Below are 21,968 nucleotides of genomic sequence, written 5' to 3'. Positions count from 1 at the left end.
TAAACGGATGTCATTGTTAGTAATATCCAACTGGAAATCTGTTTTCTAACCAGAATAATTATCTTTATTTTAATTGAATAAACAAGAGCCAGGCAGAGAGTTTCAGAGCATGTAGAACAGTTTCAACCAACGGTAGAAGAATATTATTACAAAACAGCTCCTCTTATCCCTTCACAGTAAATAACACAAGAGAGACCAAGGAGACACAGTGTATTCAATTTCTCTAACAATAAGATCTCATTTCCAAAAATAAAATATGCTTCGAACAGCCTTCATTTATGTACAGTCCGTATAAAACAAGTGTCAGGGATTAATCACTGTATGTAAGAGCTGCTGTGATCATACATGATTTTTGCTCAGCATCAGTATTTCAATGTCCCCTTTTTATTTGGGTTTTTGAAGATAGTGAACCTTCAACCTATATTCAGGAGCATGTTCTATCAAGGCTGGATGACCTGTTTATTTGAATAAAGGTTGCAGATTTTCTGTCATCTATCTCACACCTTGTATTTTCATTGTATAAGGTAAAGGTGATGCATAAATATCAGAACACCAGTGCACTTTAGATACTCAAGAAAGATAAATACTTTGGCTCTACAAAAAAGAAGAATTTAGCTAAACTCACCAGAAAGACCATCCCTTTTAATATTTTCATTTCCTTTATTACACATGATACACGATTCCTGTTCTATAACCAAGAGTAAATAACAGGAAATTAGACATTGCATTCCTCATTTATTCTGCATTTTGTCAAATCATTTTAAAGCTCTTTTGTCCATATTGATTTTTTTTTCAAGAGGAAAGAAACCAAATTAGTTGCAAATAATGAATTTTTTTTAAAAGAAGTATTTATTCTATTTTTGCTCAAACTTCAAATTACACTGTTCCCCATTCTCAGGTCAAAATAATTCCTGAATATGTACATATTCATTGCTAGTTGCTGTGTCCTGTTTCATTTCAGCAGTACTTTCCTGTGTTAAACAAAATGGACAGCAAGAAAGTGTTGATATAAATGTACACTGAAGATACTTCCTATGGGGTATTGCAGACTTAGGAAGTTCATAGTCTTCATACAAATATATAAAATATTTCAAATTATCTCCGTTCATTGGAATCCATTCAGTTTCTCTTGTCAGACCTGTGTGACAAATACAAGACCAGAAGTCAATCGCTTATCAGTGCACTCACAGGTATTTTCAGAGCACGCAGCAAAGCACCTGTAAGATGCGATGGGGAGTATATTCCCCCCACCTGCAATTTTGCGTTCACTGAGTGTACTTGTTTACACCCCAGCTCAGGGAATACAGCGTGGGTGTGAAACAAATCTTTTTGACCCACTAGCTTTTCCCACCCACACTCCAAATCTCTGTCTGATGAAACTGCCCGACTCTGTTAAGAGCTCAAGGCTTTAAAGCCTTGAGCTTTGCCCTCGGTACAGGGTAGCTGCCCATCCCACCCCACAGCCCAGCTGTCCCCGGCTGCCTGGCAGGACACGGGGGGCTCCCGGGCTGCCCCTGCCCTCGGGCGAGCGGGGTCCAGCCCCAGACAGACCTGGGACTCATCCCCAGGGAAGCCCCGGCGCTGCCTCAGCAGGCACAGGCGGCAAATCCCGACATGTGGCACAGGCGCGTGGCCACGCTGCGGGTAGTAGGAATGCATCAATTGGATAAAAGTCAAAATAGTAATTAATTTTTCCAGCAAATACTGTTTACTGGTATATAAATATATATGTATTTTTTCCAATATCTGTATATATGTGTATATATTCAATGTATGTGTATGTGTGGGGTTTTTTTCCCCCAGCTGCTTTGATTGTCCTCTTCTCTTGCTTTCTCTGGTCTGCCCATTAGAGTCCTTATTAATAGTAAGACTCCTTCTTTGTTTCCTGTCCAAACTGAACAGTCCCAGGGATTTTCAGCCTCTCTTCTTTTGGTAGTGTATCTGTTCCTATAACTATCTTTGTCACAACTCCACTCCTCCCCTACTTCTGCTTTAATTTTTATGACTGACCAGCATTGAAGACAGTATTCTAGATACAGTAGCATAGTACTTTCTGTGCTGTTTGTATAAATCCCACTGGAGTTAAGTTATTTACTTATGTAAATTGGTGGGGAGGGATGTTTGGCTGCTGTCTGGGGAATGATGAGCAATTTCCATTGACTTGTCTACAGTGATCCTTTCCTGAATAGTCGCAGCTAATTTGAAGCCCAGCATAGTGTCTATTCCCGTTCTCTTCGAAGTTAAGAGATATTGATGGTTGCTGTTGATATTGGTGGTTCCAGATACTGGTGGTTTCCAGCCCAATACTGAGGAAAACAGGTTTTGCAATTAACTTTCAAAAGTTCAAGACACTCACTTTCTCAGCATATATGTTTAATCAGATAAGATGTAAGAAGTTGAGGTGAAGGAATATCTCTATTTCTGGTGAATCTTATTCAACTCATGAACCATTAACAAATGCCTAGAAAGTAGCGAAAAAGCCACAGGAGAAAGAAAAAAAATTACAACCTTCTCTATTTCACGATGTGTTACATAAAGTGAGTTTTTGCTGTGCTCCTGAACGTGTGTAGGCTGTACACATCTCAACAAATATTGGAGGGACATTCAAAAGGCTGGAATTGCTTAGCTTTCAGAAGAAACGCTTCACTGGAGAAAAGAGGTGCTATTAAGAGAAACCCTGCATTGCTTACACTAGCTGCTTGAAAGTGTTGGTGGCTTTCGAATAAAGAAGTCAAAAGTTAATTAACTTGACTTAAAAAAAAGTGAGGGGGTATCATTGTCCACAGGAAAGAGGTCATAAAACCACACGTAGTGCTACTAATGCGCCCTGTGGCCATCAGCAATCAAAGAACGTGATCTTCTCGTAGCCTGATTCAGTAAGGCAACGTACTGTTTTGTTTCAGCTGAACTTTCCTTCTAGTCAGGTAATCTCAGGTACTTATCTTTCTGATCTCAAAACCAAAATTCAACTTTAAGGCTGTATTTGATGGCTCCCCAGGATACACACGCACGTGTAATCCCATCCGATATCATTACCGCCTGCCCACACACGCTCTCCATGCGTTTCGGTCGAGTATTCCCCTTTCTCCTTCAAACTGTTCTGTGCCTGTTCCTGAATATCACAAAGAAGTGATATTCAAGTGGTGGGTGGATAAAACACTGCTAGCTGTGACTAAACCCGAGCACCCAAGCCCAGGATCGGGAGAGAGGGCGTGCAGAGTGCAGCAGGCACATCTGAGCATAACGTGCTCCTCAGCGTCACACGCGTTTTCTGATCCTTCTGCTGAAAGAGGCCAACGTCTGCCTCCAAACACATCGTGGGCAGGTTTGTGGCATGAAGGACAGTTGTGATTCAGCATTCTGGTTTTTAGGATTACATGACTTTTTTTTTTATACCTTTCTAGCAGATTCAGCATCTAAGATGGTAAGGCCGTGTTTCCTGCAGGTGTCATCCTGGAGGAGACATCTGCCCCGTGTGGGAGCTTCATTGCTCATCTTCCTCTACCTCACTCTCTAAGCAGTTTAACCTTCCCTTGTTTCCTGAGCTCCTAATACCATCTGTCCTGTGCTGCACGCACCAAGCCCCCAGGGATCTTGGTGATAAGGGTACAAAGAAGATGGAACCAGACTTTCCTCTAGTGGTGCCCAGTGACAGGACAGGAGACAACAGGCACAAATCGAAATACAGGGAATTTCATCTAAACAGGAAACAACACTCCTTTTACAGTCAGGGTGGTCAAACACTGGCACAGGCTGCCCAGAGAGGTGTAGAGTGTCCATCCTCAGAGATATTCAAAACCCGACTGGACACAGCCCTGAGGAATGACCCTGTCCTGAGCAGGGGGTTGGACTGGACAGTCTCCAGAGGTGTTCTCAAGCCTCCGCCAGTCTGTAAGTCTGAGAAGAGCCTTTGTTTGTCCCAAGGGAAGCTGTCCTCCACTCACGAGGGCCAGGGTGGAGTCGTGGGCCAGGTGCAAGGTCCCTGCTTGCCCCTGCTTTGCTGTGGAACTGCCAGTGAGTTTACAAACTAAACCAACAAGGTGTTATATACTGTATTACCGTGTTGTTAATAACCCAAGTAATTTGGCTTCTGGGATTACTTTTAGCCACATGCTCCATTACTTCAAATAATCCCTTGTCCTGCCTTCATAGATCCCAGACCTTTGACACCCAGGTCCCGCTGAAATCACTATTAATATCACTTAATACCTTTATGACCTCAGGGCTGAAAGGTCCCAGCTGGCATCATATCCCAGCTATCTAGGCAAACAACTCTCTTCTTCCCCCTCCCACAACACAGGACTCTCACTAGGCAGCTGACCCTCCAAAAGGTCTGCTGTCTCCAGTTCTCCCAGTCGCGACTGAACCACAGCAACTCTAGTCAAAGGAAACCCAGTCTTCCAAGAGGCCATGCACCCACACGATTAGATAATTAACAGGAGGAGCCCAGTCGCGACTGAACCACAGCAACTCTAGTCGAAGGAAACCCAGTCTTCCAAGAGGTCATGCACCCACACATTAGATAATTAACAGGAGGAGCAAAAAAAACCCTACAGCCCCCAAGAACCCTGTCACTTGCCATTCAAATGCAGGAGCAACCAAATTGTCATGATGATAAGCCTTGCCTCTATGCTCAGGTGCTGAGGAAAATCAAGCCCACTGTTCTCAAATTTTGTGTAAAGCACGCTGCTTGCAAGCAGTGCTATTTTAACACCTGCTAATAATATTATCTTTTTCTCAGGTGTACTTTCTGCTCTCTGGTTGCTTGTAATTGCTACCTGAACTCCCTCTGCAGTCAGCGGACCCTCTATTATCTCCCCATGATGCTCCAATCCACTCAGACCTCCCTCTGGCCAGCTCCAATTCTCTCTCTCCCAGCTCCCAATGGCACGTTATTTTTAGAGCTCAGACTCCTCCAGAGATCAATGGGAGCCTGTAAACTCAAAAATAGGTTGTTCATGGTACATTAATAACCCTCACAGTTATGTTCCTGGTTACTCTTTCAGCTGCTGCAGCTTATCTACCAGCGCCTCCCTTGCCACTCCAATCAACCTTATTCTACTGAACAACGCTCTGCCATTTTAAAGGAAACAGCAAATGCTTAAGTGTCGTCCTGATTAAGGATGGACATAAGCACATGCTTAGGAGCATTTTTGCATCATGGAATTAGGGTTTTTTTCATCTTTCTTTTCAGACTTCCTTCGTTCCATATTTGAGAATCTGCAAGGCGGTGATTGCAGTCGATGAGATGCCAGTGTTAGCTTCTGGGACACAAAAGACTGGGTACCCAAGTTTTCTAACCACGGGAAAAAGCAATGGTTATTTTTATGTTAAAACTAATTTAATTTTTTGTGCTATTCAACATAGATGCAACTTCAAAAATTAATCTACGTAAATTAATGAATTGCAAAATCTTGCTTTATTCCTTCAAAATTAGTTTCTGATGTTTCATGTCCCTTTTATTCCCTGAAAATATGCCCAAGCTGGTTAGCAGCAAGCAGATGAAAGATCTACTCTAAAAAAAACACCAGAAATTCCAACTGTCAGTATTTTCTGCTCTTATCCAACATGTTAGCTGAAGGAAGATGAAACATGAAATGGATCCATATTTTGGCTGTATCTCCATACACGCAAGAAAATAACCACATTCGGTGTTAATATTATATAATTAAAGACTGTGCATGAAATCACCTGCTAAATCAAATTTGTCTTTATTTGAACAGTTTCCAGCCTTATATATTTAACCCTAAGGTGCTGTTTAAGGCAGCCTGTTTTATAAGTAGTAACTTTACAAAGGAGAAAACAGACATATCCCATTAGCACTTCATAGAAAATCAGCAACTATAGCAAGTGCACCAAGGTTCAGTAAATGCCTCCCACTCAACAAGCTTCCAAAATGAACAAGCACATGATGTTTACTCCTCACCAGAACCCATTTATAGATCTCTTACTCACCACTATCACATTCATACTTGCAACGTTTAAGAAAAGGCAGCAAGAAGTCCTCTATCTGGGAGAGGACAGGGGTGAGGGGTTTGCAGTTGGAGAACTGGGTCTTTTCTTTACAATACTGTTTAACCAAGCTGTGAAGCATGATTTAAATAATGCAAACTCTAAAGTTTATAATCAAATTAAAGCATTCATCGTTACATACGGTGACCATTACACATGGCCAACATGCATGGCTACTTCGACAAAATTTTGCACCGATTGGAAAATCTTGATGAAAAGGGTCAACAAATGCCTCTTCAAAAGTACAAGTGTGAAATGAAGGTAATGACTTCCTACGGAGTTAAGAGACCCAGGAAAGGGTTTTGTTCCCATCACTTTTAAATGACATCTGGCCATTCCTAGCAAATAGCACCCTGGGAATGAAAAGGGTATCTGTTTCAGTAAGGTAAGAAGGGGACAGAGTTCATGAACCTAGTCTGGAGCAGAATTAGCCTAGAATTACAAACACACTGATCTTCAGGAGGAAAAACTTGGGGAAAAGGTAAATCCAGGGACATATGACTTCTTCGATTGCTCTAGTGAATTGGGAATGTGAAATAAAGCTGGACTATCTCCTTTGACTCCCTAATTCTCCTACACATCTGGTAAAAGCCTTGTCCTTCCTTAGGTGGTAACCTGAAGTGCCAAGGAATCTGCTTTAATTCGTCTGCACTCACTTCCCTTCGGTGGGCACCACTTGCTAAGATCATCTTCTCCTGTGCGTCCGCTTGAACATTTATATCGTACCTGGAATCACTGCCCACACAGATGGCAGAAGAAGCAGTAGGAAGTCAAATGTGCTCCAGGTTAACATATTAATACCGTGATGGGACATCAGAGAGAGGGTTTAGGTTGCAAAGCGGAGTTCATCATTTCACTCCCTGCCAATGAATTAGCTGGTTGACTAAATGAAAAAGCCTACTTTAAATTAGACTATGCTTTCTTTTTGCAAATTATTACAACATATTTGTTATGTTTCTGTCAGGATAATAATAGCAACTCTTGTATATCTGAGCATCTCTCATATACCTTTTAAAGTACATTTTCTCTCATTTATAGTTTCTGGGCATAGTCCTTGGCAGCCTGCTCTAGGTGGCCCTACTTGAGCAGAGGGGTTTGACCAGATGACCTCCAGAGGTCTCTTCCAACCTCAACCATTCTGTGATTCTATGAAATACTGGAAAGATTAAATAATTTTTTTGCACTTTACCTATAGTCAGTTGATATATGTGGGGAAGCAGCTAAAAATGGAGATTCAGGTTGCGCATACACATATACACAGAGTTTCAAAACAAAAAGGTCAAAACTTCTATTCTTTAGATTTGCCTAACAAAGAATGTTAGATGTCTTTTCCACTGAAATACAAAAATAATCTTTTTGATAATGAACTTTGCTTATTTTCACCATGAAGAAATTATTGAAAGCCATATGCTCACTTTCTCATACATATGTTGCTCCTCAAATTAATTTACATCTGTCTTCAGACAGTATGACATGGGGAGCTAAGGACAGTTTTGACCCTTTCCACCACTTGTGCTTTAGTAGTGCACGCACAGGGAGCTTCAATAGAGTACTGTGTAACAGCATGTCTAGTCAATAGACCTTTTTATTTAAGGCAAGAAAACAGTCAAGTGAAAACATTCCTCATGTTATACTGTTGTCAAAATTTCTTGTTGCCTACACTGACACAAAGTTTTGCCAGCAAAGGAATTTGCAAAAGAGACAATTTAGCCCAGTGGCTCTGAAGTGACATCTATCAAGTGGAGGTCTTTCAGATCAATATGTTATGGCAGCAGATTTATCTCCTGCCAAGTAAGAAACAAATCCATGGCATTTTTGAAAGGTATAAATTGGGTACTTAGCTGACATAACACAATTAAGGAGAATGGCATTGCACTGACCTAATGGCTGCCATAACAGTTTAAGTGGTAAAAAACAGATTAGATATCAGTGTGTGTCTGAAGCTCTTTGGAGGATTTTTTGGCTCGCTGCAGCACTATTAAGCTGTGCATGGTTGCTGGGTTGTTCCCTTAGTTATTTGGAGATTGCAACTACTTGGACACAGCAGCTGATTTATGCACGTGCCCCCCATGGAGTTAATAAGCAGGTACAAGAGAACCCATGAAAAAATCATACATGTGAATATTATTAATGGTAAAGTTTGTGCGTGGACTCCCACTTGAAGCTAGCTGAAGCAGCAGCTTGGCTTCTTTACATTCTATACATCAGGTATTTTTTAACTTTCTAAAGCAAATGATTAAGTATTGTGTAAGCACAGAAATCTATCAGTTCCCCGAAGGACCAATATTTCCTGTTAGTTTTCACTGAACTAACCACGTAACAACAGTAAAATCCAATGACTTGGATGGTTCAGCTGGTCTCTAGGACAACTGTTGTCCAAAAGGAAGATTTCCATTATAATTTTTTTCTGGCAAGAGACTTGTTCTTCACTTATCCATCTGCAGGCATCTTCTCATCTTGAGAAGACAACAGTACAGCTGGCTTACTCAGAGTGTAACATCTTGTAGTTTTTCTCAAGTTAGATTCTTTTTCTTCCCTCTAACTTTCCTTCCCCGCCATGGTCCAGAAAGCCAAGCAGAGGTGGCAGCCCTCGGAGGGCCCAAGCCATGTTCTGCAGGGAAGGGTCCTACATTTGGGAACCTGTGGGAGTTCTACTTCTGTCTAGGGACTTCAGGGCTCTGACTTCTAAGGAGAGGCTCTGACACCCCTAGAAATTCTGAGCTGACCCTGGGTTCTGGTATCTCCATGCTTCCAGCTGTGAATTTGCAGTAAGCAGCCTTGCAAACCTGAGGTGGAGCTGGAGCCCTTAGAGCTCCTGGGCTCCATGTCCAGATTGAGGAGCTTCAGGGCAGCCACCACACATCTGGCAAGTCACCAGTTTGCCATCACCTCCCAGGAGAGCTCCCAAGAGTAAGGGCTGCTGAAATACTTGGGGAAAATCACACTGAAATATTCCTGCTTTTTCTAAATGATTTCTCCTTAGAATGTTTTTCTTGTCAGAAGAAAAACCTCTAATTTTCTTTCTGAATCAGAATCAGTCTTCCAAAATTTCTTAAAGAACATGAATTCTAAATTTTTGTTCTCTGAAAAGACCTAATGTCCGTAAGGCCATGATACTTGACATGAGTTATACTGCCTTTCTTTTTTTCATGGTAAATGGAACCCAGATGTAGATGACCCAAATGTTGTCATATGTGGTTCCTAACAGTCCAAGATGCTGCAACTAGCAGCAGTTTCAAAAGTGAAGAAAACCCCCTCCGATTTCAGCATTTCCAGTGAAAAAGAAAGAACTTCTTCTCATAACAAATACCTCTACTTCCTGACTAGTGCTAATTCAAAAGGTTTAAGGTTTGTAACATGTTACAAATGTGACACTTTCTAGAGCATGGAAATGTGTTCTGAACTTTCTATCTCCTCAGTCATATTTTTTCTTTTGTTTGGGCATCTCTTGGCTGAGATCAGAAAGCTGCCTAAAACAACATGCGAAGGGCTGCTAGTTATCACTTAGATGAAGTAGCACCTTAATGAGCACACTTTTTTTAGCTTGTGGATTCACTACAGACACTGATATAAATACATTGTTTATAGGAATAAAAGTCATCAGTTTCTTAACAGTTGGGAACATGTATCTTGAAGTTTATAATATCTCAGCAGTTCATAAATAGACTGAATTTTTAAGGACTGATTACGTGTAACACTTCAAAATGGTGTTACCAAAAATCCCATACTGACTCTGATATACTTTCTGTTATTGGTATTGCTACTGCTGCTGTGACTTCTTCTGGAGCTACCCTTAATGTTTCCTCTCCACAGTTTACTTGTCTTAAAGCACAGAGGCTGTAACGTTGTTTACCTCACATTAAATTCAAGTTTTCATTTCAATTTTCTGCTTTTCATTAATGTTTCCCCTCCAGCTTCTCATAACCTAAAGTGGCATCCCTATAAAAAGGTTTTACAGACCCTCTTCAACTGCTTTGGGAGCGTATGAGATCATCTGTGATTTGTAATGGGAAGCAAAGATTGAGCAGTACATACCAAATTCTGTGATTAAAGTTGTTGATGAGGAGCTGTAGTGGTTTCTTCTACCTCTGTTAATGAGAACTATGCTGCGGTACTTGCTACCTTTGAAATTAGTGCCTTCTGAAGAGAAAAAAAATTTTTCCTTTGTGGCACTTTACTAAGCCCTGCCAGGTTCATGCAGGTGTGTGCCTATAATTATTATTCTTTGTAATTATTAATCAATTTAGCGGAAAAATTTTTCTCTGAGTTTATGTTAAGATATGTTCATTCACCGATACCGCCTCTGCTTTAAAAAGCATTTGATTCCCAGTGTAGGCATCACTCAAGGGCTTGGTCCCCTTTTTAAGGTATCATCCTGTTCATATTAACAAGTATGCCCAAATAGTTAATGTTTAACTTCTGTTAATGAAGCCACATGACTTAAAGACCTTAAGTAGTAAAAAATTTATGGCACTGAGATTAAGAAGGGATTTCTGGGACACTTTTATTTCATTTTCTTTCCCCACCATAGCAGCTCAGATTCTCAAGACAAAGGCTAACAGAGATGGTGCAACTTCAGGAATTATTGTCGCAGCGAACTTATCAGTAAGGAAGCGAAGGCCTAAGAGCTGATCCTGCAAAGTCCTCATTACGTCCTTCGGATGCTACAAATCCTACCGATTTCTGCAATGACAACCCAAACCACTTAGCAGCTTGCGGGCACAGGGTGAAAAATAGCCAGTAGGAGTGTACCTGGGTGGTGGCCCACCGTGAAAATGAAAAGATGTTGCTAGGTCCCCCTTACGGACTGGTAATTGTGATTCTACGGGACAAAGATATGTACAGAAGGAACCAGGCTAAGCGCTATTAGAAATAAAATTATCATTGATAAAATATCCAGTACAGAAAAAAAGCAGCAAAAAAAATCTACTACTAAAAGAAGAAGTCAAAAAAGCTGTGGCATTTAAAACAATGGGACATCTTTGTTGCACTGAGAATGATGAAGGCTCTGTAGGGAGGCACTCATGGATGCAGCATGAAAAGCACCAGCTGAGAGTTAATTGTATGACTGGGGTTTCTCAGCCAGATTGCGTCTCCGAAAGCACGATTTCCAGCTAGGAGAAAATGTACATGGTGGTGAGCGCTCTTGCCACAGAGGCTCCCTACAGTCAGCACTTGGTAGCCCACCACAGAGATAACTGGGGGAAAAGCCTCACAGGTGTCTGCGGCTAAAGAAGAATAGGCAAGAACATAATGACTGGTATTGCACTGTGTAACCTGAATTAAACACAGTCAAATTATTATAAAGCTAAAAAACAGAATTCCTGGATTGTTTCAAAAGTGACTTATGAGTGTGGAGGCCACAGCCTCCGGGTTGGATCACGAGCAAACCTACCGCAAGCACTATGCCTCCGAAATGTCAAACCCTCTCATGTCTTACGTGGGGCAGCACAAGGAGGGGGACCAAAGACGTTTTGTACTTCTCAAAACCTTGCGGCTTGCTCTTGCAGCAGTCCCGTTCACGCCGGTGGGAGCTTCACCCCACCAGCCTTGCGGGTGCCTCGGCCAGGCGCTCGGCTCAGAGCGACCTGCAGACAGCTCAACCACCACCAGGAGCGTGGCCCAGCAGCGGAGGAGGATGTTTGGTGTGGCATCTTGCAGCCTTGCAAATCCTCAGTCAGTAGCCCGGACAATAAAATTTTGTAACAAATCTTAATGGCCTGTGTCTGCACCAGACTCGTAGCAGCAAGAGTTCGAAGCCGCTGAACAAGAGGTGTTGGAAGTACTTAGAAATGTTATTTGTTATTTGGGAGCAGGACAGGAAGCTGGAAATCTAACAAAACGTAGCTTCTCACAAAAAGCGCCTGATTTAGTTTAAAAATCTTGATTCTTTCTCAGGAAACTGAAAATCCCCAGATGTTCTGTGCTTTTCTCTGAAAATTCAGGCCACCCAGTTTTGTCTTTTTAGAAGAATAGGTGAATTTGGGAGGCTGAAAATTGGAGAAAGGTAACTTTATTTTTACTGACATTTTCATGGTAGGGTAAAGACTCTTCCAGTTGAATCCTTTCAGCTACAATCTTATTGTAGTCCCTAAAAGAGTGCAATAAAAGCCTTTGCAGGAGTGGGCTATCAACCTCAAGAACATGCTGTTTCATGCCACGTGAACTCTAAAGTGCATAACTACTACAGAATTAAATGCTGAACAACGATTTTCAAGTAAGTTGTTTTACTACACGAAAGAGATTCTGGAGGGAGGCACTTGCCTCCGACTTCTTTTATGCTGGCACTTCATTTGGTCTTAGCTCTCCAATCAAATATTAAAGCTTTACTCTAAATTATGTATAAAAGTTTTCCACAACTCTGAATGCAACGTATCACAGAGCAAAATGCTGCTGCTGGAAAAGTTCTCTGATTTCAGACCTGAATGCTCATGTCTTTTGTTATTGTCATGCTGGCTGCCACTCAGTACTCCCGACAAGCTGTCATCTTCTCCGGAGGCGCATGCCCAGTGGTAAGCAACACTGCCTGGTATCTGCATGTTTTACACATACTGACAAGGGTTAAAAAAATTATTTGTATTTTTTAAATTAAAAATTGTAAGCAAGAGATTCTGAATTTTTATTTCGTGGCAGATTGTAGAGTTGCAGGGGCAAAGGCTGTGGAAAGCGAAGTATGCGGCACGCTGCTGACTCCTATGGAGCCCACAAGTTACGCGCCCTCAGTAATGGCGTTTCTAAAGTGCCGTTGGTCTTTGTTGCCTGCTGACACTTGTGGAGTCGATGGCTTTTTCCTTTTCAAAAAAAGTTGAGGAACTGAATGATAAAAAGCATATATTAAAACAATATTAAGTTGATAACTGACTCACCTAAGCATAATTAATCAGTTAAGGCTGCACATGTAGCCTAATAGAGGTTTTTCGTGTTGAAAAGTTAAGGTACCAAATTTTCTTTCCCCTCTACATAAAGTGAGGTAGGTTACTTCAGAGACGTACTGGTATGTACAAAAGATGAATCGTCGTTACCGTGTTAGTTTTGTAACCATATATAATTTTGTAGATATGAGATAGACAGGGAAAAATTGTTATAAATCGTTGTTTTCAGGTAACACAATATAAGGCAAGCTGTACAGTGTGATAATTCATCTGCACGGACAAACACCTAACACTCAGCTTCCATACATAACTTAGCTTCCATACAGCCTGATTCTCCAGTTCCTGCCAAACTTTAACATTGTCTGAACATTCTTGTTTCATTATTTTTCAGAATTCACATAGCCTCCAGGATGCTAGGTCTGCCATTCATTTTTCATTGCAAATACTCTCCATCTCTCATGCAACTTCAATGTTTGAGGGAAAAGGTCTAAGGTGTTAACTGGTTAGGCTTTCAAAAGCCATGTGTTCAAACCTTGGCCAGGCAGACTTCGACTTTCATTTGTCCCTGAAGAAAATGTGCATTTCATGCTGGTTTTAGAAAGGACTATGTCAAGAATAAGTCTTATAAAACAAAGTCCGATCATGTGTGTCCTGAAGGTAATTGAATTTTGGTGCCATTTTTACATACATAATTTGGGATTAAAGCTATATATATTTATATCATGATTGTTTATGAGTTTCAAATCCCAGGGCAATGAAACCAGAAGCAAACAGCGTCTTGGTGTACTGCAAACACAACCTTTCTTCCTTCCGTGAAGAAAAAGGGGAAAATGACAAGAGAATTATTAGGTTGGATAATTACGGGAGAAGAAGCCGAGTTTGCTTGATTTGTTGTTTGAGAGTTGGCATGGGCTGAGGCTGCTGAAGTTTATTTAAAATGCAATGAGCTTTTGTACCTTAAAGTATGCCAAGAGTCAGACTGGTCCAACATTTTCTGATGGAACATTTCTCCACTGGGAAAGGTTTATGCTTTGAAAGTGTAACTTTTAATGGAAACATCTTGCTTTCAGCAATTCTCCTGATGCAACACGGAACATCGAGCGTGACTGATGTGGGCAGTTTCTTATCAGCGCCCGTGCTGGCTCCCCGGCAGCCTGCCAAGAGGCTGGTGCTGCTCTTTGACGGAGGCTTCCAAGGGCCGAAAACATCAGGTCTGCCAGGCTCAAGAGACCCTAATTCCTGCTATCCAGAAGTTGCTGGAGACAGCTGGTTTCTCTAACCAGGGGAGAAATAATTCCCTTTTTTTTTAAACTCTAAATAGTATGGTTTAACCCCCGCTATTCCTGCACCTTTGTGGTCCAGCTGAGGGCAGGGGCCAGCTCTGCAGTATAAGATAAATTGGCATGTTCCAACCAGTTCCACAGCCTCCACCCCATCATGTGTGTGATGCCAAACACCTAAATGCTGCCCTTCAAGATTCATCATGACAACTCCGAGCCCTAAAAATTATACTGTACGCCCCACCTCCCACAGACTTGAAGACTGGACCATGAGAAGTTAAAAAAAAGCAAAATAAAAAGATTTCTATTCATTTCATTTCCTTCTTGGCGATTTGACCATGAGGGTTCACTTCTTTCCATTTTTCTCTGCCACTGCAAGGATCTTTGTAAACATCCCACAATGAACGGGTCAGAAGCCAAGCCTCACGCAGATGCTAGGCAATACTCACACACGTAATAATAATAAAAAAAACCCTGTCCAGTCCAAAGTGATTTATAGTACACAATAAGACACAATTCATGACACAACAACTTGGAGACAAAAGGGAGGCATGAGGAAACGGCAACTCCGTTATATTGGCTATAACAATTAGCAGACTTACAATAGGAGCTGCTTGGCTGCCGCACAGCAATGACTATTCTTTTTATGCAGTAGGCTTCCTGAGCCATCTCAGGACAGTATTTTGAAAGAATTTAGCTGGTTAAACATGCAAAACCCCTAGGGGTTAGGCTCACCATAACGTTTTTTTGGAAAGCCGATGAGGTACCTACCTGCATTTCTACAGAGCTTGAAGTATTTTAGCAGTCTGCCCTCTAGTTTCCCTTAAGAGTTACTGTCACGACATTTACATAACTCTCTTGACTGTGATTTATCTCTCTGCAACAATTATTTCCCCTTCTTCTCCACCAAAAAACCCCTCGAACACAAACCCTTCCAAAACCCTACCAACAACCCACAGCATAAAGCAACTAGCTTCAGTGTTAACCCTTTGGGCAATGTTCTGTTCTAGAATCGTGCTATAAGTAGAGTTGGTAAAACCACAACTTCATTTGAAAACTGAATGCTTTGGGGGAAAAAAAAAAAAAAACTTTATTAATGACAAACCCAGTGAGCAGAAGAAGAGCAATGAGGATCAGAAAAGAGTCTTTCGCATTTTAGCACTTCACGTGGCTGAAGGAGCTGCAGGACTCACTGTTCCTTTACGATACTACTGAGGAGTGGGGGGGAGGAAAAAAGCACATTTCTGCGTTAGCCAGGAAAACTTGGCAGAGCGGCAGCACAGACTACCTGCTTCTGCTGTTACAGCGAAAGGGAAAAAATACAGCGCCTTAACGTATATGAATCCTTTTTGTGCAGAGGGAGGTGATGCCCTGATGCCTTTCCCGGGAAAGGCAAAAAGCTCCTCGGCACTTAAACCCCAAGAAATCCTTGCCTGGCGTGGTGGAGTGTGGGAGTGACGGGGCTGGGGCAAGCCAAGTGCTGCCGCTCCTGAAGCAATACCCATCACTAAGTTCTCTCAGATTGATTTCTTTGCTTTTAATGCATTAGCAGCAAGCTCTGTGATCTTGGAGGCACTGAGAAGGGGCTCCTCTCCAAGCAAGAAAATAGAAATCTCAGCCGTCTCTTATCTGGGCAGCAATATCCCATTTATTTGCCATGAATTCTGCCTCTTCTGCCACCTTACCCGGGCTGTACTGCAAATAGCCCACGTCTGACTCCCTGTGCTAGTTACAGTTCCTAAAAATGCTACTTTCTCCTGGTAATATGGCTTCTCCTCAACAGAATTCGTAATGTCTGAGTGTTGTTCCCTATAAATAGAGTGTACATCTGATATGCCTACAGATAATATCATGGCACGATTGAACTGTGATTAATCGTGGTACTATTCATCCATCTGTTTTCTTTCAATATAACTCTGGCATGTGCAATAAAAAGAGAGGGCCTGAGACAACGGTCACATCCCTGCAAATACAGTTACAGAAGAGATGGAAGTTGGCTACGGTTTTATTTTCAAAATATTCAAATTGAGACGGAGAGGCCTCTTTGAGTGCACTTTGGAAATACTTTTTCTGAAACGCTTAGCACTTCATATGAAGCAAAATACATTGAAAAAAAATGCAGCAAACGGGAGGAAAAGGAAGGGTTGTACGAAAGTGATGGCTAACTGTCTCCACATTCTCTGCAGCCTCTTCTGAATATTTAATATTCTTGTGCTGGTTTTCGTGGCCTCCTTGCCATGGAAAAGCGAGAGGTCTTAATCAGCTCTGGAAATTTGACAGCCATCTTGCACATAACCCAGAGGATCTCTTCAGAGATGGATAAGCATGAAGGCAAGACATCATACTCAGGCTGCTAATTTAACTTGACATGTACCTGATTGTATTAGAAGACTGTGTATTCTGACATCCGGTCCATGCAGGGTGTACTTAATGCCTCGCATTATCTTGCTTCTTCAAAGCTACTGCCTGTAGTGTGGTCATTGTCTCTTCATTGGAAAGCTTATTGTCGAGTTGTTTAATATTTGATACATACAGCTAGAGTACACTTAAAGTTCTTTCACATCAGCAACCAGTATAGACATGTTGTGTTTATAGGGTTTTGTCATGTATTACAGCTTCAAATGTAAGCCCATTTTTTCCCATGAAATAAATACATTCCTTCAAAACATAAACAATGGCATTACAGCATGTTGTCTGTACAAGACTGTACTGTTAATGCTTGATTTTGCAATCTGTGACAGGCGAGCATTTAGAAATGAGGTATTAAGATTGAGTGGAAGACATATGGGAGAACTAAACTTTCCTATGACAGTTTGTTTCCTAACACAAAATTGTTTTTTGACTATACAAACTGAAAAGAAAAAAAAAAGTACGTTTTCTACACATAAATAGAAGGAAAAAGTAAGAGGAATCACCTGCTGTTAAAAAACATGCATCCAAGACCAATTATTTTTTGGTTTTGAATTTGCACCAACATGATCTACAGTTTCTGTGGAAAAGATTTATTTTGCTCAGCTCTGCAGAAAGGCTCTTCTCAGAATGTACATGTAGCAGCTCCTGTTGGAGCGCTTGCCCAGCTCTATGGGTACAAGTCCGGGATCTGACTGCAGAAGGACACGGGGCCCATTCACTCTTAAAAATGAACAACATGCAGTGTGCATATTCACATTTGGAGTAGACTCTTGAGAAGCACCTAAGTGATTTAGGAGCATAGCTCCCACGGAGTGGCCATGGGGTCCTGTTCCTTAGTACCTGGGGAACAGACTCCCAGTGATCGAGATGCCTGAGGTGCAAAATGGGATGTAGGTGCTTAATTCCAAAATCGCAGTCCTCAAAACCAGGGTTCAACTACACCGTAACCTCAAACTGTGCTCATGCCCATCTACTGACGCCTGAGTTTTAATAAACCTGCTCAGCTGAGCACCTCAGAGACACGTTAACCCTGAGCAGCACCCAGAAACTTGGTGGGTTTCCACAGAGACCTTCCTAACTGCATCAGGCTTCATACAAAAGCACAGCAGCAGCTACCTCGGTTTCTTTTAAAGCACAGCCGGAGGAAACTTGCTACACAAAGTAGCCTTTAGACAAGGTACGCAGCAATCCACAGGCTAAGGCCCATGGAAGCCGCTTTCCCTGCTGCCAGCTGAGCTCCCCATTGCTAAGCTGCCATCAGGCTCACTTGTCTACAGATTAATTTTAATTCATTTCTGCACAGCAGCCGAGCTTTAGCTCAAAGTCTGGAAAGGGTCCCCCCTGCCAAGGTAGACTGCAGTCTCCAGGGAGGCAAGAAATGTGGGTTTTAATCCTTTTGAGGAGAAGAAGGAATGGGCCTGCTTTATTCACGCATCCTGGCTGGGTGTGTGTGATAACTGCTGAGCCGAGGCAGGAGGGAGGGGCCACCATCACGCTCCTTCTCTTGCACGTTGTCAAATTCTTCTTCTTGTTTTTTAAAAAAAGTACTCAGGTGTGAATCTGGAGGAAACGGTTCACACTGTAAATCCGGTGTGAGGGGAAGTGGCTCCTGGCTCTACTCAGGACATTGCTGAAGCCCCAGAGAAGACAATCTGATTGTTTCCATTTTTTTCTGTCAGCTGTATCTAAACAGCTCTCCACACAAGCTTCACAATGCTGCTTGCAGAAGTGGCTCAAGGTTTCTTAGCAGCATATGCAGCGCCATCTTGAGATGGCAGAAGAGCAGGTTTCTGCAGGCCAGAAGGTTTCTGCGTGGACCTGTGTGATCAGAGACACTGGGTGAGACAGGAGTCTCCACCTCCCTTTCCTCTCTCTGAAACGTTGTTTGTCTCCTGACAGCCAGTTTCCTCTTGGGAGGGACCAGGACTTGCCCCTGAGCAACGTTAGTGCACCCTGGCAGGGGAGGACAATGCTGACCTTCATCCAGCCCTTCGGACACAGCAATCAAGGCAGAAGGTGGTGCCGTAGGCTCTGGACCGTCTATTCTCCACTCCTGCCCGCTTACCCCCAGGCTCTGGGGCACTTCAGCTCACCTCTCAGATGGTGAAGCCAGCCAGCCAGTAGGTCTTTCACAGAAGGTAGGCTCCAGGCAGTTGTAACCACTGGTAGATCATGCAACAGGATCATCCCCATGGTAAAGAGAGACTTTGGGAGACACGGAGCGTGTAGTCCCTCTCTGAGGCAGATGAGCGCACAGCGGCGCAATGTGCGGTTCCACCACCCTCCACGGCTACCAGGAACAGCTGCCTGCATCATTCTGCCCAAAATGCATTCGATCCCTGTGCTGTTAATAAGATCCCAGCCACTGGTGAGGGACGTCGAGGAACGCTCCATTGGCTCACGGCATCCTAATGCCATCACACGTGATTTTCATACCAGAGGCTTCCCTTGATGGAAATGGTTAGATGCCAAAAGTCTCACTGCAGGTGGGGTCCCAAGGACTTTCCTTTGCTGAAGGATGGTCAATCTTCAGCCCAGAAATGAGGCCTTTAGCCTCAGGTCAGCACAAGCTTCTCTGGGAGCCAGCCTCCAGTCACCTCCATGGCGCCTATTAAAGGCATTTAAGGAGTTGGAGCTAATTGCTCTACTTCTCATCCTGCCTTAGGGAAACAGGTTTCTTTAATTTTAACCAAACTGCAAAAAAATTCACACTTGGACATGGGACCAAGTTGCCCCGTGAGCCAGCAAGCTCCTGCTAGTCAGCTGAGCGGTGGTGTTTGGCCAGGTTCAACCTCTTATTCTCTACCGTGTGAAGCAGAACATGCACATCTCCACTGAGGCTTCTACTGGCTTGTTGGAGTCTTTGAAGTATGCACGAGTGACTCAGGTGTTGTCTACTAATGTGTTAAGCTGCAGTAACTTGACAGACAACATTTAGCTCCTCCTTAAAAAAGCAGAACTGATTTGCCCCAGAAGTAATTGTTCAAACATTTGACAGCAAATATATTCCAAGACATGCCAAACTTAAGAATAAAAAGAAGAAAACAATATAAAGAGTGGAAAGGACTGCAATACTACATCATTGCCTAATTTGGTACTTTTGGAGCAAAGGGCTTGAACTTAAAAAAAAGAGGGTATATGTGAGATATGCCTGTCTGAATTCATTTTACTTTCAGCAAAATGGACTGAAAAACTGAAAATATGCCTTTTGTCTTCACAGAGAGAGCTCTTCTTATCTTAAGAACTAAAAGGCAGAAAGATTACACTTTCTTCCAAAATAAAAGCTTCCATTCAGACCCTGAAGAGACAGATCAATTCAACTATTTTCATACAAAACCATAAAACCAAGGAAATTGAGAAATTCAAAAGGAAAAGATCTGAGATCCTTAATTAAATGCTGTGCACAGCAGAAGAGATGCCCTGCCCTGTTCTTTGACGATCTTTGGGAAGCGTACTGCACTCAAGCATGATCTGCAAACACAGAAACAACTGTAGTTTGTTTTTCCTTGTATCCTGCCTATTTCGGCTCAAATATTTGGTTTCAAGTCTCTGCATTTGTATTTTCTTCCATTTCGGTACACACTTTGTGTTGGTTTCATCTTCTATATAAAGGCTGCTCCTTTCAAAGCCTTGAAATAACACCATCTAGTTGCTGTCATCGTGCCCTTCCCTCCGAACAGCAGCAGTTTAGCTTTGGGGGCAGTTTTTCATCCTCTGATGTTTCCCCAGTAAAAGCAATTTTGCCAGTCCCGCTCTCCCCTCGTGGGCGCCAGTATGGCTGCTGCCGCCGCGGCTAAAGCACAGGGACGCGGCGGGGGGCACGGGCCGGTTAGCCCGCTTCTCCCGCGGCTCACTTGCTGGGAAAGGGGGCAAGGACGGCCATCGCTCCCTTCTCCCCTCAGTGCATTCATGGCCGCAGCCGTTGTGTGCTCCGAGCGCGCGTTTCTCTGCCGCGAAAGGCTCCGTAGGGCCGTGCAGGAGGAACAGCAATTTTAAGACGAGGTTCGCTCCAAGGCAACAGACGGGAACAAAGACCCGGGAGAGCTAAAAACTGAAGGACTCCATTTATTTTTTTATCAGCTGAATAACCGAATTAGTAAATTAAAAGCAATGTTATGGGAACTTTACTGAAGTGGGGGAGTAAGTTCTGAGCACCAAGTCTGAGGGTTTCATTCTGGTTTTATTGACTCCGTGTCTGTACGTGGAGCTCAGCCATTTGTGGTCAGAAACAACTACAGCTGTACTAACATAACCACTAAATGAAGAAAGAGAAAACCAGACTTTATACTTGTTCTCAGGTTTAAGTAAAGGTTCGTTCAGCTGAGTTTCCTTTCAACTAGCTACAACCTGCAGCAAATCAAATGTGAAAAATAAAGTATGACCAACAGTGAGAGTGAAACCAACGCATAGTCCCGTAGGAAATGCTTATTTATGCTGTGTATTTTGTTCTCTTAGTGCACGGAAATACAGTGTATTTGATGCTGTTGCTGCGAGTCAAAGGGGAATTAGGAGGTTAAAATGGGGAAAACAGGGAAAGCAAAACCCAAAAACATCTGCAGCATTATTTCCTCAGTCATGTTGTCCACTGGGCAACAGATGTTGGGATCACTGTAACAGTAGGCTCTACCTACACACGATGTTCTACCTGTATACAGTGAGCTCCACCATTATACAGCGTTATTCATCCTCAGAAGGAATTTGCAGCCAAGTGTGGAATAGAGGTAGCCTTGGCACTAAACAGAGCTACATTTTCCAAAACAAGGCATACGCGGAGCAATTCGGTGGCCGAAGCAGGCCTAATCCCAAGTACAGGGCTCATGACACGGGCAGGTGGCCGGCTCCCAGACAGGGGCCACAACGCTCTTGCAATATCGAGCCGTCTCTGCGAGAGATGACAAAGTACAGTGACGCGGGAATTTATGTGGTTCTTGAGCACAAGGCTGTGAAAACATAATTAGGTAGTCTTTTATCAAATGAAATGAATAAAAACTGTAAAACAAAATGATGAGGCGCTAAATTTAGAAGAAAATTCCTTTGATTATCACATCAGAGCCGTGATATTTCAGATCATGCTGTCAGCTTAATTGGCTACAATTTATGCAGATTTGATAAAACGATCTGAGCTGTTAATAACGTAGGAAGTTGCACTTCATGTATTCAAAAGCAGTTAGCTTTTTTACTCTGATGTAGGCACTTGAAAACCTTTGTGCTGAACATGTTTTGAACTGCGTAAGGCTAGAGAGACTGGAACTGCTTATTATTTTGGGTTCCTGATGACACCTGTCATCACAGTGTCTGAGTGTTCCAGGCATACCTAATGCTGGTGGGACAGTTCCCAGGTACAGAGGAAGAACATCGCCCTCATCTCAGTCATAACCCTCTAATGGTGGTC

At 42.6% G+C, this 21,968-nt stretch overlaps 1 protein-coding gene across 1 annotated transcript in view; it reads right to left on the bottom strand.

Annotated features, from left to right (window-relative positions):
• Nucleotides 1–820: 820 nt before the first annotated feature.
• The window catches only part of SMPX (small muscle protein, X-linked), a 41,130-nt gene continuing 19,982 nt past the window's right edge, over nucleotides 821–21,968 (bottom strand). Inside the window, exon 5 of the mRNA XM_010293888.1 lies at nucleotides 821–1,138. The gene's annotated coding sequence lies outside the window, so the exon portion shown is untranslated. The remainder of the gene's footprint in view (nucleotides 1,139–21,968) is intronic.

This window comes from Phaethon lepturus, unplaced genomic scaffold, assembly GCF_000687285.1.
Source record: "Phaethon lepturus isolate BGI_N335 unplaced genomic scaffold, ASM68728v1 scaffold5269, whole genome shotgun sequence".
NCBI lineage: Eukaryota > Metazoa > Chordata > Aves > Phaethontiformes > Phaethontidae > Phaethon > Phaethon lepturus.
This window is presented reverse-complemented; position numbering and strand designations above follow the sequence as displayed.